We start from the raw sequence: 17304 nt of genomic DNA, 5'->3' as shown, positions 1-17304 counted from the left end.
CTTTGCTATGCTAGTTTGCTCGCTCTTTTGCTATGCCAATGCTACGATGCCTACCACTTGCTTGAAAGCCTCCTAAATTGCCATGTCAAACCTCTAACCCACCATTGTCCTAGCAAACCGTTGATTGGCTATGTTACCGCTTCGCTCAGCCCCTCTTATAGCGTTGCTAGTTGCAGGTGAAGATTGGAGGCCGTTCCTCGTTGGAACATCATTTATTTACTTGTTGGGATATCATTATATTGCTATGTTATCTTAATGCATATATATACTTGGTAAAGGTTGGAAGGCTCGGCCTCTCGCCTAGTGTTTTGTTCCACTCTTGCCGCCCTAGTTTCCGTCATATCGGTGTTATGTTCCCGGATTTTGCCTTCCTTACGCGGTTGGGTTATAATGGGAACCCCTTGATATTTCGCCTTGATTAAAGCTTGTCCAGCAATGCCCAACCTTGGTTTTACCATTTGCCACCTAGCCTTTTCTTTCCCTTGGGTTCTGCAGACTCAAGGGTCATCTTATTTTAACCCCCCCCCCGGGCCAGTGCTCCTCTGAGTGTTCGTCCACCTGTCAGCTGCCGGTGGCCACCAGGGGCAACTCTGGGCTGGCCTACCCGTACCTAAGACAATCTGAGTGTGCCCTGAGAAAGAGATATGTGCATCTCCTATCGGGATTTTTCGGCACATTCGGGCGGTGTTGCTGGTCTTGTTTTAACCTGTCGAAGTGTCTTGAATTACCGATAACGTCTTGGGAGGAGGTCTATTCCTTCGTTGACCGTGAGAGGTTGTCATGGGCTAAGTTGGGAATCCCCTGCAGGGAACTGAACTTTCGAAAGCCGTGCCCGCGGTTATGGGCAGATGGGAATTTGTTAATGTCTGGTTGTAGGTAACTTGAACCTTAATTATTTAAAATGAATCAACTGAGTGTGTTGCCGTGATGGCCTCTTCTCGGCGGAGTCCGGGAAGTGGACACGGTGTTGGAGTAATGTTTGCGCAGGTTGCTCTCTAGATTCTCGCTCGCGCTTTGCCTCCTCTTCTCGCTCTCTTTTGCGTATAAGTTAGCCACCACATATGCTAGTCGCTTGCTGCAGTTCCACATATATATTGCCTTACCCTTCCTATAAGCTCAAATAGTCTTGATCGCGAGGGTGCGAGATTGCTGAGTCCCTGTGGCTCACAGATTACTATTACACCAGATGCAAGGCCTGATGATTCTGCTACAGGAGACGCGTGTGAGCTCAAGTGGGAGTTCGACGAAGACTCTCAACGATACTATGTTTCTTTTCCCGATGATCAGTAGTGGTGCCCAGTTGGGGGTGATTGGGACCGTGTCGCATGTTGGGTTCTCTTTTATTTTGGAGCCGTAGTCGGGCCATGAGTGTTTTGGATGATGTAATGTTATTTATGTACTTGATTGATGTGGCGAGTGTGAGCCAACTATGTTCTCCCCTTATTTATTCATATTACATGGGATGTTGTGAAGATTGCCTAACTTGCGACATATGCCTTCAATGCGATTATGTCTCTAAGTCATGCCTCGACACGTGGGAGCTATAGTCGCATCGAGGATGTTACAAGTTGGTATCAGAGCCTTCCCCGACCTTAGGAGCCCCATTGCTTGATCGTTTTTAGCGGCCGAGTTGTGTCTAGAAAAATGTTTTGAGTCTTTTAGGAATTATATATCGGAGAGTTTAGGAATTCTTTTTACTTCCCAGTCTCCTCATCGCTCTGGTAAGGCATCCTGACGTAGAGTTTTGACTCTTCTCTTCTCAAATTTGACTAATAAAATTTTAGGATCACGCGGGTATCTTGGAATCGTTCTGATGGTTTTATGATGAGAACATTGACTTGGTGCCTCCTATCAGGGGTTTAGTGGAAGTGTCCCGGGGAGTTGAGCTCTGAGGTGTTTTCATCATAATTTTATCGTTGCAGTTCTGGAATACCTGAGTCTAGTACGCCGACATCGAAAATCTCTTTTATGCAGTTCGTTGGTGAGATAACCTCGACGCCACCCAATACTGGGGCGGGAGTTCGGGAGTATCGCCATAACTTGTATAACGGATGCTTTTCGAAGGTTGAGGTAGATGGTTTCCGAAGGTTTCTTGGTTATGTGTTGAAGGATGGATACAGCTGGATGTTGGATTTGCTAGTTTGGGTGAGATATTATGCTTCCCCTGTATCCCCAACACCTGATTGCATAACCGGAAAGGTTCGGGAGTTTCATAGGTGGGAATTCTAGTAGCTCTAGTTCTTCTTCCACGGATATTGGTTTGAGATTGGGATTACTTACCAATTATTCGTTCTTGATCCGTTCCTTGTTGATTTATTTCTCTACCTTAATTCTACATGGCTTCTCAATTTATGGATATGTGACCATTTCAAGAGGAATGCATTCGTTCATTTTGTTTGGATGTGAAGACTATATGTTGCAATTTTCATTCCGTTGGATTCAGCTTCAATATATTATCTATCAATGTGCTAATGGTGGTCAACCTTTTCAGGATGGCTCCTCCAACGCGCACGACTCCGAATCCTGATCCGCCACCACCTCCACCTCCTCCAGAGGCATGGCAAGCTGTGAAGGTCGCAACCAATGCAAACACACAGCTGATCATGCAAATTCTTCAAGAGCGCAATCAAGGCAGTCAAGGGAATCAAGGCAGCAGTCAGAGTCACTTTTCTACACTCAACCAGTTCCTTGCTAACGGGCGAAAGACTTTCAGCAACTGTGTTGAGGCAACCGATGCTAACGATTGGCTTGTGGATCTGTGTAAGCATTTCGAGTGCAGTAACGTCAGGCCTGAGGACTTTGTCAAGTTCGCTTCCTTCCAACTCAAAGATCAAGCTGCAGAATGGTTCCAACAGTACAAGGACTCCAGAGGTGGACGTGTTATCACTTGGGATGATTTCCGTCGAGATTTCCGAGCTCATCATATTCCGCAGAGCGTGGTTGAAAGCAAGCGTGAGGAATTCCGCAATCTGAAGCAAGGCTCTTTGTCTGTCTATGACTACAACAAGTTGTTCCAGAAGCTCGCCCGCTTTGCCAAGCAGGATGTCCCTGATGAGAAGAGCATGATATATCAGTTCAGGGGTGGTCTCAGAGAAGATATTCAGCTAGCTCTTGTCCTCTTTGAGCCCCTGAGATACGATGAGTTCTACAACATGGCACTGAAGCAAGAGGCTGCTGAGTTGAGGTGTGATGCTTCTAGGAAGCGAGTCAGAGATGTTACTCCTTCTTCCTCTACTCAAGTGGCCAAGCAGCAGAAGTTTTGGCTTCCTCCTCCTCCGTTCCGTCAGCTATGTGCAGCTCCTATCAGGATTTGTCGGCACATTCGGGAGGTGTTGCTGGTCTTGTTTTAACCCGTCGAAGTGTCTTGAATTACCGAGATACCGAGTCTGATCGGAACGTCTTGGGAGGAGGTTTATTCCTTCGTTGACCGTGAGAGCTTGTCATGGGCTAAGTTGGGACTCCCCTGCAGGGAATTGAACTTTCGAAAGCCGTTCCCGGGTTTATGGGAAGATGGGAATTTGTTAATGTCCGGTTGTAGATAACTTGAACCTTAATTATTTAAAATGAATCAACTGAGTGTGTTGCCGTGATGGCCTCTTCTTGACGGAGTCTGGGAAGTGGACACGGTGTTGGAGTAATGTTTGCGCAGGTTGCTCTCTAGATTCTAGCTCGCGCTTTGCCTCCTCTTCTCGCTCTCTTTTGCGTATAAGTTAGCCACCACATATGCTAGTCGCTTGCTGCAGTTCCACATATATATTGCCTTACCCTTCCTATAAGCTTAAATAGTCTTGATCACGAGGGTGCGAGATTGCTGAGTCCCTGTGGCTCATAGATTACTATTACACCAGATGCAGGGCCTGATGATTCCGCTCCAGGAGACGCGTGTGAGCTGAAGTGGGAGTTCGACGAAGACTCTCAACGATACTATGTTTCTTTTCCCGATGATCAGTAGTGGTGCCCAGTTGGGGGTGATTGGGACCGTGTCGCATGTTGGGTTCTCTTTTATTTTGGTGCCGTAGTCGGGCCATGAGTGTTTTGGATGATGTAATGTTATTTATGTACTTGATTGATGTGGCGAGTGTAAGCCAACTATGTTCTCCCATTATTTATTCATATTACATGGGATGTTGTGAAGATTGCCTAACTTGCGACATATGCCTTCAATGCGATTATGTCTCTAAGTCGTGCCTCGACACGTGGGAGCTATAGTCACATCGAGGATGTTACAGATCGTCAGCAAGAGAGGCGATCTCGCCTATCAACTCGAGCTTCCTCCCAACTTTGCAAACCTGCACGACGTGTTCCATGTCTCTCAGCTCCACAAGTGCTTCAAGACTCCTGACCGCACCGTCAACTTCGAAGACATTGATCTCCAAGAAGACCTCTCCTATCGTGAGCACCCAGTTGCTATTCTTGAAGAGACTGAACGCAAGACTCGCAATAAGTCAATCAAATTCCTCAAAGTCAAGTGGTCACACCATTCCGACTGTGAAGCCACCTAGGAACGCGAGGACCACCTCCGTTCTGAGTACCCGACATTTTTCCAGTCCTAGATCTCGGGACGAGATCTTTTCGTAGTGGTGGAGTGTTGTAACACCCCGGATGTAATTTACCTTATATGTACTCCAACTCTTGCCATTTCCGGCGCTAAGTTATTTTATTTTCCTCGGGTTCGGGTTTTTGTCTCCGTGTGTAGTTGCCTTTGTCATGCATCTCATATCATGTCATCATGTGCATTGCATTTGCATACATCTTCGTCTCATCCATCCGAGTATTTTCCCCGTTGTCCGTTTTGCATTCCGGCGCTCCTATGTCCTCCGGTGGTCCTTTCTACCTCTTTTCATGTGTGGGCGTTAAACATTTCCGGATTGGACCGAGACTTGTCATGCGGTCTTGGTTACTACCGGTAGACCGCCTGTCAAGTTTCGTGCCATTTGGACTTCATTTGATACTCCAGTTGTTAACCGAGGAACAGAGAAGGCCTCGTGTGTGTTGTAGCCCAACACCTCTCCAAAGTGGCCCAAAACCCACCTAAACCCTCTCCATAGTCTCGGTCGTTCGATCACGATCGCGTGGCCGCAAACCGTGCTCAATTTGGAGCCTCCTAGCTCCTCCCACTCCAAATCCCGGGTCATTTCAACCCTAAACCTAGTCTCCTTCCACCTCCAGCCGTCGGATGCGTCCGACCAGGCCAGACACGTCCGCCCCGCTCCCCCCGTCCAACAACTGCTTGCCACGTGTCCCGCAGGAGCCCCACATCGCCGCCCGACCGCGCCGGCCCACCAGGCCTAGCGCCGGCCCCCGCAGCCCGCTCCGTGCCCGCCGCCGCCTGCTTCCTCGGCTCGCCCGCGCGCCGCCCAGCCGACTTCGCCCCGCCGCCGCACTGTTCGCCGCGCCACCCCACTCCGCATCGACGCCGGCGGCCGCCGACTCGCTGTACCGCCAACTACCGCGTGCCGCCTGGAGTTACCCTCATTGCCCTGCCGCCTCCTCTCGCCGGCGCCGCCCGGATCCGGCCGGCTCCGCCCACCCCGGCCTCCTCCGGTCACTTCTCCGGCAGAGATCCGGCGAGACCCGCCACCGCCTCGAAGTCCGTGCCCGATCTGGATCCGGTGCTACAGTAAACCCTAGGGGTTGACCTCGTTTTCCCCCAAGTCTGCATTATTTTTAGCATTGTTCATCGGATCATAACTCCGCATCCGTAGCTCCGATTTGTGCGTGTAGCATATCAAAATGTTCGTCTCAGAGAGTACATCATTTCATCTCATTGCATCATTTTGATTCCCTAAATGCTGTTGGAAGAGGGCTACGTGATATAATTGTCAGATCTGTTTCATCAAATAGCTATTTGTCATTTTTGCCATGATTAATGTGTGCATGATATGCTCCTGAGCTCTACATGAGTTTTGTTATATGACATGCCCTCTTTACAGAGGTACTTACCATGTATTTTTGTGATATGTTTGGTGACTAGCACAAGCTTGCAAAGTAGTGCATTCCTTAATGCTGATTTCAGGGACTTATGCCATATGTTCATTATGCCATATGTTCATAAAGTCCTTGTCCTGATTTTGTCATTATGCCATCTGTTCATGTTGTTTCCTAGTGATCCATGCCTCTTTTGAGGATGATCAGTAAGGATGATTTGTTAACATTGTGGTGCTCTTTCCATCCATGTCTTTTTTTGCATTTATGGAGCACCCTAGCTTGAGTCAATCGAGCTCTACTTTTGCTATTTCGTGAATCCTGGCAGATTGTTGACTTATTAGCGATTTTGCCGAGGATGTTGCTAGTGATCCGTGCATGCTATGTGGTTGTTCTTGCCATGTCTAGCTTCTATTATATGTATTCTTGATGGGTGTGTGCTTAGTTTGTCATGCCTTGCTCTGTAGTGCGGGCATTGATTTCATGAACATGCCTACTCGTTAACAGATTTACATGATCCAGTTTTTCACTATCTGTAATATGATTATGTTTTTGCCATGTTCGCATGCTTGCAATTGTATTTTTTGACGCCTTTTGGCTCAAGGTCACTAAGGGACTTTTGTTAAGTGCTTTAAGTGCTTTGTTTCATGCCTTGCTTTGCCATGTTAAGTTCCTGTAGCATATAGTTTTCATGCTCTAAATTGTGCTACCTGATGTTAAATTCCAAACTTGTGTTAATTTCATTGTCTGAAACCTGTTATCAACTGCAATTTTGCCATGCTTGTTTGAACCTGTTAATGGATGAATTGGCCGTAGCTCAGTGTTCATCTTTTGTCAAGCATAATGAGTGGATCCCTGCCATGTATTTTGTTGTCATGTTTGAGTGTTGTAGCATAATTATCTTGATGCATTTAGATGGCTACTTGCTGATTATCACAGACCGGTGCCATATTTGTTTTGCTTGCCATTTCCAAACCGTGCATCCGATTCCGGTGATCTTTATATCGATTTCAACCGAAATCACCTCACCTTTCCAGTGGAACTCTTGGATTTCCAAGTTGAGTCCAGGTTCAATCATTCATTGTCAAATCTTGCATATGCATCACATACCGCATCCCGCATAGCATACCATGTTTGCATCATGTTGTTCGAGCTTTGCACATGGTTGATTGTGTTACTTTTGCCTGTTTGTCTGGTTTGGGTAGAGCCGGGAGACGAGTTCACTAATGAGGAGCCCGTTGAGTTTGCCTACGAGGATCAAGTCAACTCTGTCAACTTTGTAGGCAAGATGATCATACCCTCGAAATCACTTCTATCTTTGCTTGCTAAATGCTCGCTCTTTTGCTATGCCTATGCTACGATACCACTGGTAGAAAAAGGGCCTATAGTCCCGGTTCGTAAGGGCCTTTAGTCCCGGTTCCGGAACCGGGACTAAAGTGTCGGTACTAATACCTCCCCCCTTTAGTCCCGGTTCAATCCAGAACCGGGACTAAAGGCCCTCCACGTGGGCAGTGCGCAGAGCCCAGTCAGGAGACCCTTTGGTCCCGGTTGGTGGCACCAACCGGGACCAATAGGCATCCATGCGTCAACACTTCTGTGGCTGGGGTTTTTGTTTTTTTGAAAGGGGGGGGGGTTGGGGGTTTTGGGGGGTTAATTTAGGTGTTTCATATATTGTGTTAGCTAGTTATAATTAATAGAGAGAAGTGTCCTCTCTTATGTCCGTGCTTGGTCGACGCTACATACTATACATACGTATAGAGAGGACTAGACATGCTAGCTAGCTAGTAAGCAAACGAAGGAAACAGAAGATCGTCACGAACATATATGCATATAGAGAGAAGTAATATCGACCACCTCTCCTTCTCCGAGAGATTGGTCGAACTACAAGTTCTCGTATATCTATCTGACACTACCGGCTACATATATACAATAATTATCTCTTACAAATATAATCATGCGGACTCAGGGTCCACATAGAATTCTCCGTCTTCAGGGATCACGTGGTCAAGAAAGAATGCCGCCAATTCCTCTTGAATTGCTCGCATGCGAGCTGGTGCTAGGAGTTCATCCCGCTTCCGAAACATCTAATTTGAAGAAGGTGGTCAATACATATATATATATATAAATGAATGAAACTCAACACAAATGATGGTAATAAAATAAAATTTTGAATGTTGTTATTTACGTACTTCATATTGTTCGTTAGAGTACCCGACCCGCTCACAGGTCGTGTGGCGGATGGACTCGCAGATGTAGTATCCACAGAAATCATTCCCTTGTTCCTGCCACAACCACTTTACAAGAAATAGAGGTCAATCAAATTGATAAGCAAGAATGCTAAATGGTATTGATGAAACTAGCGCTTGAATCACTAGGAGATGCGCGGAACATGCTACCATAGTACTTACTTTCGGGTGTCTAAATTCCAGCTCCTTCGGCAGTCCCGGAACTGTTTTGGTGAATTTTCTCCAAACCCTGCCGGACAAAGAAAACAATTACTTGATATCAGGAAATGAACAAAGTTGCTGATATGGTGGATAATGATCGATTTAACTTACTTCTTGAGGATTTCAGTCATGTCCGCATACTCCTTGGGATCTTTTCATTTAGAGTCCAAGACGGTTACTACTCCCTGCTCAAGCTTAATCTCTAGGAGAATATAGTGGAAACTGCACACACATGCATAACTCATGAATTACATTACTATAACCTTGACTAATATATAAGGGAAACCGAATACGCACAAGACAGTAACACTCACCTGAAGTTGTAAGGAAAGAGTATTATATCTTTGTTTTGATTTATTACGAACGATCGTAGCAAGTTGGCCTCGGTAGCTGCGGCATGAAGTTTAACCTGAGTTGCATCTATGAGATATGTGTTAATGAACCCAATATCACCGACTTGTCTTTTCTTCAATTCGGCGATCTTCAATCTACATAATATAGTGAGGATGATTATAAATACATGCAATGAAAGAGCTAAGCTATATAGAGAAACTTAATGACAGAAGTAGTACTACCTACAGATAGTAGCAGGCGACCGTTGTTTTATCGAGGGCCAATTGATTAAAAAACTGATAGAACTCCTCAAATGGAACAGGCAACAGATCAATTCCAACGAGGTCATGCTCCTTTTTAACTTTCACATACAAAGTACTCCTCCCCCCAGAGTCTCTGCAGATTTTCAAGTACCAATCATGCAATCTTCGCATCATCGTTGATAGAGATCTTTCATCTTTGACGAGAGGCTTCCCGTACTCGTATCTTTGTATCTGCACCTCCATGGGTTCATAATGTACTTCGTCGGGCAGGTAATCTGCAAGATTGCTATAACCGGGCACCATCCTCGGATCATTAGTGACGTTGTGGCTAGGCACCTTGAGCGGGGGGCACGATTGCTTCGCTTGTTCGCCGAGCTGGGCATTTTGTTTCCCAGCTCGTCGTTCTTTCAGCCTTTGATCACTGACAGTACTTCCCGACCGCTCCGCTTCGGCAAATTCCTTTCCAATAATGCGGTCATAGTTTCCTTTCGGCGGATCAGACTTCGGTGGTTTTGTCACGGCAGCCAGAGTGCGCTTCACTTTCACCCGATCTACCTTCTCCTCCGGAGGTGGATGTTTCTTTGCTTTCACCCCTTCAAAGAAGTTCCTCACTTCTTCTCGCGTGATCTCGGTGTTCTCCTCCAGGGTCCTCTCATATGGTAACTTCTCTGGAGTCTTCAGAGAAGGACCAAATCTGTATGTCCTCCCGCCTCTGGTTGTACTGCTAGACGCCGACCGAGCAGACGGAGCGGTTGTCTTCTTTACTTGCTTAAGCGGCGGAGGAGAAGGACTACGACGCGCCGAAGCAGCTGGAGCGGCGGCAGGTCTCTTCCGCCCTTGCTGACGAGGCGGAGAAGGATGAGGCTGGCTGCTCGGGCGCGTCGGCGCAGGCAGAGAAGGAGGCGGAGTGCCGCCACGCGCCGGAGAAGGAGCCGGCCGAGGGCCCTGATCATCACTCGCCGGAGGAGGAGGCGGTGGAGGCGGAGTGCCCTGACTCGCCGGAGGAGGAGGAGGAGGCGGTGGCGTCCAGTTCGGAAGGTTGACGAGCTCCTTCCGCCATAGGCATGGAGTCTTCAGAGCAGACCCCAGCCGAGTCTCCCCTTCACCGGTAGGGTGGTCAAGCTGGAGGTCCTCAAATCCCATCGTTATCTCATCCACCATCACCCTAGCATATCCTTCTGGAATCGGCCGGCAGTGAAAAGTTGCACCGGGTTCAGTAGGATAAACAGAGCCAACAGCCGCCTTGACCTTCAAATTCATCCATTGCGTCATAAGGTGGCAATTTTGAGACTCCGTTATAGCATCCACGGGATAGCTGGCAGGAGCCATCAAGGCATCCTCCAGCTGAAGCAGCTCGGTGGAAGCCACGCTGCTTCTGCGCTGAGATGGCGGAGTAGCTTCGGGGGAGGCTTCGGCAGTACGTTTGTTACGATTTGCTTCTCGTTCCTCTATCGCGTTTACCCTTGCTTGCAGCGCCTGTATTTGGGTCTGCTGCACTTTTTTCCTCCTCTCATGGGATTTGTAACCGCCTGCGTCCGGAAACCCAACATTCCACGGAATGGAGCCTGGCATGCCTCGTGTCCGTCCAGGGTGCTCAGGATTCCCGAGGGCCATTGTGAGCTCGTCGTTCTCTCTGTCTGGAAAGAACGTCCCTTCCTGCGCTGCTTCGATATACTGCTTAAGCTTACTGACTGGTATGTCCATTTGATCGTTCGTCCGAATGCACTTCCCTGTTACAGGGTCCAGTGTTCCGCCAGACCCGAAGAACCAAGTCCGGCAACGGTCTGGCCAGTTAATTGTCTCTGGTTCGATCCCTTTATGAACCAGATCATTCTCAGTCTTGGACCACTTAGGCCGGGCTATGAGGTAGCCACCTGACCCCGTGCGATGGTGAAGATTCTTCTTCGCAACATTTTGCTTGTTTGTCGCCGACATCTTCTTACTCTTTTCTGATGTCTTGTGGGCCACAAATGCGGGCCAGTGATCTCTGATCTTCTCATATCTGCCCTTGAATTCTGGTGTATCATTATTTTCGACAAACTTATTCAGCTCTTTCTTCCACCTCCTGAATAGTTCTACCATCCTCTTCAGAGCAAAAGACTTGATTAATTTCTCTTTAACTGGGTTCTCTGGATTATCCTCAGGCGGTAGGGTGAAATTTGACTTCAGCTCAGTCCAAAGATCATTTTTCTGCATATCATTGACATAAGACACCTCAGGGTCTTCTGTAGCCGGCTTAAACCATTGCTGGATGCTTATCGGGATCTTGTCCCTATCCAGAACCCCGCACTGAGCAACAAATGCGCTCTTTGTCCGGAGGGGTTCAATAGGTTGGCCGTCGGGCGCGATTGCTATGATCTCAAACTTTTCATCCGAGCTCAACTTTTTCTTCGGGCCTCGTCTCTTTACCGAAGTTGTGCTCGATCCGGAGGGCTAGAAAAAAGAACAAAGACTTAATTAATATGTGTACATACCAAAACAATGAATGCATCAATCAGCTAGTCAGCATAGGCTTAACTAATATATATACCTGGCCGGACTCGGTTCGGTCACCGGAGCCGTCATCACGGTCTCCTTCTTGCACCGGCATTGGGTCATCGGAGCCGTCCTCATGTTCTTCTTCTTGCACCGGCATTAGGTCACTGTAGCCAGCTTGTTCACCCTCTCCTTCCAGACCATCAGTTTCGTTGAGAAACAACGAGATGGCATCACTTCCTTCTGCGATTATGTCCCTCAACAACGCTTCTTTTGTTGCTTCGTCTAGGGCGGTGTCCATAGTTTCTACAAATATTTACAACATGGCAATTATTATTCAAACATGACAGATGGATATATTAGTGCCAAACGTAGAACTAGCTACCTAATCATAGTAAGCTATCGGGAGGGGGTATATATCGACAACGACGACACTACATCTATGTCCCTCGACGACCCTCGTTCCCGATAAAAAAAAGATCTCCTCTATTCTTTCTTCTCCTCTTTTTTTTCTTCTTCCTCTTCTTTTTTTATCCTCTTCTTCCTCTCATGTTCGATAGGATCGCCGAGGGGTCGGGAGGTTGCCTAGTGTCAAGGGATTCAACAAAATCATGTCTTCATCATTAGGCGAAAGTAACATGTGCATGATGGTACGAAGCTCTTCAAAGTTGTTCTGGAACAGAGTCCCAGATAGGATAATTCGCTTTTTGGTACAAAGTTCAGCAAGATCCTTCCGAATATCGCTATTTGGAAGGCCTTTGCTGAATTCGTACCAAAAGGAGCATTATTCTATCCGGGACTCCATTCCAGAACAACTTTGCAGAACTTCATACCAACATGCCCTGGTTACTTCCGGCTAATGATGAAGGCATGGATTTCTTCAATACTTTGACACTAGGAAACCTCTACTTCTGGCTAATAAGAATAAGAAGAAGAAGAAGAAGAAGAAGAAGAAAAGAAGAAAAAAAAGAGGTGAAGAAGAAAGGAATAGAGGAGAAGAAGAGAAAATAGAATATATTCTATTTTCTCTTCTTCTCCACTGTTCCTTTCTTCTTCTCCTCTTCTTTTTCTTATTTTTCCTTCTTCTTATTTATTTCTCCTCTTCTTTTCGGTACAGGAAACCCTAAATAGCTAGCAAGTATCGTGGGTGTGAGATACATGTGGCCTTCGGTATCGGACACTACATCCACGTCCCACAAGTGACGTGGGCGTCAAAACCCGCGCCACTTGTGGGATGTGGGTGTAGTGTCCGACACCGATGGTACATGTATCTCACACCGATGATACTTTCTATTTAGGGTTTCTCCTCTACCGCTCCTCGACCTCTCGACGACCCTCGTTCCCGATAAAATAAAGAGGAAGAAGAAGAAGAAAAAAGAAGAGAAGAAAGAATAGAGGAGAAGACTTCCTCTTCTTCCTCTCCTCTTCTTCTCCCTCTTCTTCCCCTTCTTCATCGCCTCTCTCATGAATGTCCGGCGTTCTCGACCCCCCCCCCACGTGTCGAAGAAAAAAAAGAAGAAAAAAAAAGAGGAGAAGAAGAAAGGAATAGAGGAGAAAAGAGAAAATAGAATATATTCTATTTTCTCTTCTTCTCCACTATTCCTTTCTTCTTCTCCTCTTCTTTTTCTTCTTTTTTCTTCTTCTTATTTATTTCTCCTCTTCTTTTCGGTAGAGGAAACCCTAAATATCTAGCAAGTATCGTGGGTGTGAGATACATGTGGCCTTCGGTGTCGGACACTACATCCACGTCCCACAAGTGACGTGGGCGTCGAAGCCCGCGCCACTTGTGGGATGTGGGTGTAGTGTCCGACACCGACGGTACATGTATCTCACACCGATGATACTTTCTATTTAGGGTTTCTCCTCTACCGCTCCTCGACCTCTCGACGACCCTCGTTCCTGATAAAATAAAGAGGAAGAAGAAGAAGAAAAAAGAAGAGAAGAAAGAATAGAGGAGAAGACTTCCTCTTCTTCCTCTCCTCTTCTTCTCCTTCTTCTTCCCCTTCTTCCTCTCCTCTCTCATGAATGTCCGGCGTACTCGACCGCCCCCCACGTGTCGAAGAAAAAAAAGAAGAAAAAAAAGAGGAGAAGAAGAAAGGAATAGAGGAGAAAATAGAATATATTCTATTTTCTCTTCTTCTCCACTATTCCTTTCTTCTTCTCCTCTTCTTTTTCTTCTTTTTTCTTCTTCTTATTTATTTCTCCTCTTCTTTTCAGTAGAGGAAACCCTAAATAGCTAGCAAGTATCGTGGGTGTGAGATACATGTGGCCTTCGGTGTCGGACACTACATCCACGTCCCACAAGTGACATGGGCGTCGAAGCCCGCGCCACTTGGGGGATGTGGGTGTGGTGTCTGACACCGACTGTACATGTATCTCACACCGACGATACTTTCTATTTAGGGTTTCTCCTCTACCGCTCCTTGACCTCTCGACGACCCTCGTTCCCGATAAAATAAAGAGGAAGAAGAAGAAGAAAAAAGAAGAGAAGAAAGAATAGAGGAGAAGACTTCCTCTTCTTCCTCTCCTCTTCTTCTCCCTCTTCTTCCCCTTCTTCCTTGCCTCTCTCATGAATGTCCGGCGTTCTCGACCCCCCCCCCACGTGTCGAAGAAAAAAAAGAAGAAAAAAAAGAGGAGAAGAAGAAAGGAATAGAGGAGAAAAGAGAAAATAGAATATATTCTATTTTCTCTTCTTCTCCACTATTCCTTTCTTCTTCTCCTCTTCTTTTTCTTCTTTTTTCTTCTTCTTATTTATTTCTCCTCTTCTTTTCGGTAGAGGAAACCCTAAATAGCTAGCAAGTATCGTCGGTGTGAGATACATGTGGCCTTCGGTGTCGGACACTACATCGACGTCCCACGAGTGACGTGGGCGTCGAAGCCCGCGCCACTTGTGGGATGTGGGTGTAGTGTCCGACACCGACGGCCACATGTATCTCACACCGACGATACTTTCTATTTAGGGTTTCTCCTCTACCACTCCTCGACCTCTCGACGACCCTCGTTCCTGATAAAATAAAGAGGAACAAGAAGAAGAAAAAAGTAGAGAAGAAAGGATAGAGGAGAATACTTCCTCTTCTTCCTCTCCTCTTCTTCTCCCTCTTCTTCCCCTTCTTCCTCGCCTCTCTCATGAATGTCCGGCGTTCTCGACCCCCCCCCCACGTGTTGAAGAAAAAAAAGAAGAAAAAAAAGAGGAGAAGAAGAAAGGAATAGAGGAGAAAAGAGAAAATAGAATATATATTCTATTTTTCTCTTCTTCTCCTCTATTCCTTTCTTCTTCTCCTCTTCTTTTTCTTCTTTTTTCTTCTTCTTATTTATTTCTCCTCGTCTTCCTCTCCCCTCTCGGCGACCCTAGACCCCCTCTCGACCCTCGACCCCTAGGCGACCGTCGACCCCTCCCGATAAAAAAAGATGAAGAAGAAGAAAAAAAAAGAGGAGAAGAAAGAATAGAGGAGAAGTTCCTCTATTCTTTATTCTCCTATTTTTTTTTTCTTCTTCCTCTTCTTTTTTATCCTCTTCTTTGTTATCCTCTTCTTTTTTCCCCGATAACATTTTTTTCTCCGAGATAGTTAGTGTTCCCGAGTGAACCAGAGGGGGACATTGGTCATAACGGATTCGTCATATTTTCTACGAATGTTCTATATACATACATCCATCGATATCATTCCATACATACATATACATCTAAATTATATATGAACAAAAAAATATCAAAATTCATCACACATACATGTACAGTATATATGAACAAAAATTATAAACTTTCTCCCCAACTCATACATACATACATACATACATCTACATCATATCAATATTTTGCAAATTAAGGAGCAGGGAAGGAAGGAAGGGGGGAGGATGGGGCGGTAGCTACCTCTCCCGGAGGGATTGGGGAGGAGACGCGGGCGGCCGGCGTCGGGGGCGACGGCGACGAGGACGGACTCGGGGTCGGCGAGGGCGAGGGCAACGGCGGGGCGTGCTCGGCGGCGGCGGACGGGCTCGGGGGCGCAGGGGGTGCTCGGGGGCGGCGTATGGGCTCGGCGGCGCAGGGGGTGCTCGGGGGCGATGGACGGGCGGCCGGCGACGACGGCGAGGCAGGGCGCGCTCGGGGGCAGGGCAGGGGCAACGGCGGCGACGGCGAGGCGAGCAGAGGGGCAGCCTGGCGGCGACGTCTGGGCGGGATCGAAGAAACTGAAACAAAATTTTCACAAGTGTGGCTTATATAGATGGAGCATTGGTCCCGGTTGGTGGCACAAACCGGGACTAATGCTCCCTTTAGTCCCGGTTGGTGCCACGAACCGGGACCAAAGGCCAATTTTCAGCAGCCCAAAGGGCGGGAAGCGGCGGCCTTTGGTCCCGGTTGGTGGCACCAACCGGGACTAAAGGGGGGCATTGGTCACGGTTGGTGCCACGAACCGGGACCAATGCCCCCTTTAGTCCCGGTTGGTGCCACCAACCGGGACCAATGGCCTTTGCTGCCCCAAGCCCAAAAGTTTAGTCCCACATCGCTAGCTGAAGGGCGCCGGCACTGGTTTATAAGCGCTAGTGTGCCTACCCATTCGAGCTCCTCTCTAATGCAGGCTTTCGGGCCTAAACTTGCTACTGCCTGTGGGCCTATTGGGCCTTCTGCGGGCCTGAATCCTGGCCCATGTAGGGTTTCTAGTCGTATTCAGGCCGTGGAGGCCCAGTAGGAGGCATTTTTTTGGTTTTTTCTTTTTTATTTCAATAATTTTTTCGGTTTTTTATTTTTTTATTTCTCCTTACAACTAAATACTTACAGTTTTTTAGTGATTTTCCTTTTGCTTTTAGGTCACAAAAATTATAAACTTTCTGTTAGTGCCATTAGTTTTAAATTTTAAATAGTTTAAATTTGAATTTTTAAAAATTTGTGTGAATCACTAGTTTATGAATAACTTTACTATAAAAATAGAATTTTTTTCTATTTATTTTTTATTTCTACTTAAAACTAAATACTTACAGTTTTTTAGTGATTACTTTTTGCTTTTAGGTCACAAAAATTATAAACTTTCTGTTAGTGCCATTAGTTTTAAATTTTAAATAGTTTAAATTTGAATTTTTAAAAATTTGTGTGAATCACTAGTTTATGAATAACTTTACTATAAAAATATAATTTTTTTCTATTTATTTTTTATTTCTACTTACAACTAAATACTTACAGTTTTTTAGTGATTTCTTTTTGCTTTTAGGTCACAAAAATTATAAACTTTCTGTTAGTGCCATTAGTTTTAAATTTTAAATAGTTTAAATTTGAATTTTTCAAAATTTGTGTGAATCACTAGTTTATGAATAACTTTACTATAAAATTAGAAATTTTTTCTTCTTTGCTATTTATTTTTTATTTATACTTACAATTAAATACTTATAGTTTGATTTTAGGTCACAAAAATTATATTCTTTTTGCTATTGAAGAATATTATAGTTTTATTTTAGTTGATCATAACATAATATTTTAATTGATTGTTTTTATTTTCATAAAAGTTTTGTAGTTTATTCTGTTTGCTATTAATTCATTCTTTGAGATAAATGACTTTGAAATTGGAAAGCATTTCAAAATGAACTCTGAAAAGGTTGAAAGTTGGCATGGTATCATCATTTCACCCACATAGCATGTTCCAAAAAGTAGAGAGGGTTACGGCAAAAACTTGATGCACTTCGTGTACAAAATGGACAATCACTTTTGAAGTATCAAAGTTTCAAACCATAAGACATGAAAGCATTTCAAATGAACTCTGAAAAAGTTGAAAGTTGGGATGGTATCATAATTTCACCCACATAGCATGTGCATGTACAAAACGGACAATGGTAGCATGTTCGTCTGTTACAAATTTGGCATGGTATCATCGTAA

This window comes from Triticum urartu, chromosome 1A (assembly GCF_056163025.1).
Source record: "Triticum urartu cultivar PI428250 chromosome 1A, HENAU_Tu73, whole genome shotgun sequence".
Taxonomy (NCBI): Eukaryota; Viridiplantae; Streptophyta; class Magnoliopsida; order Poales; family Poaceae; genus Triticum; species Triticum urartu.
The sequence above is the reverse complement of the archived record's forward strand: the minus strand, read 5'-3'. Positions refer to the sequence as shown.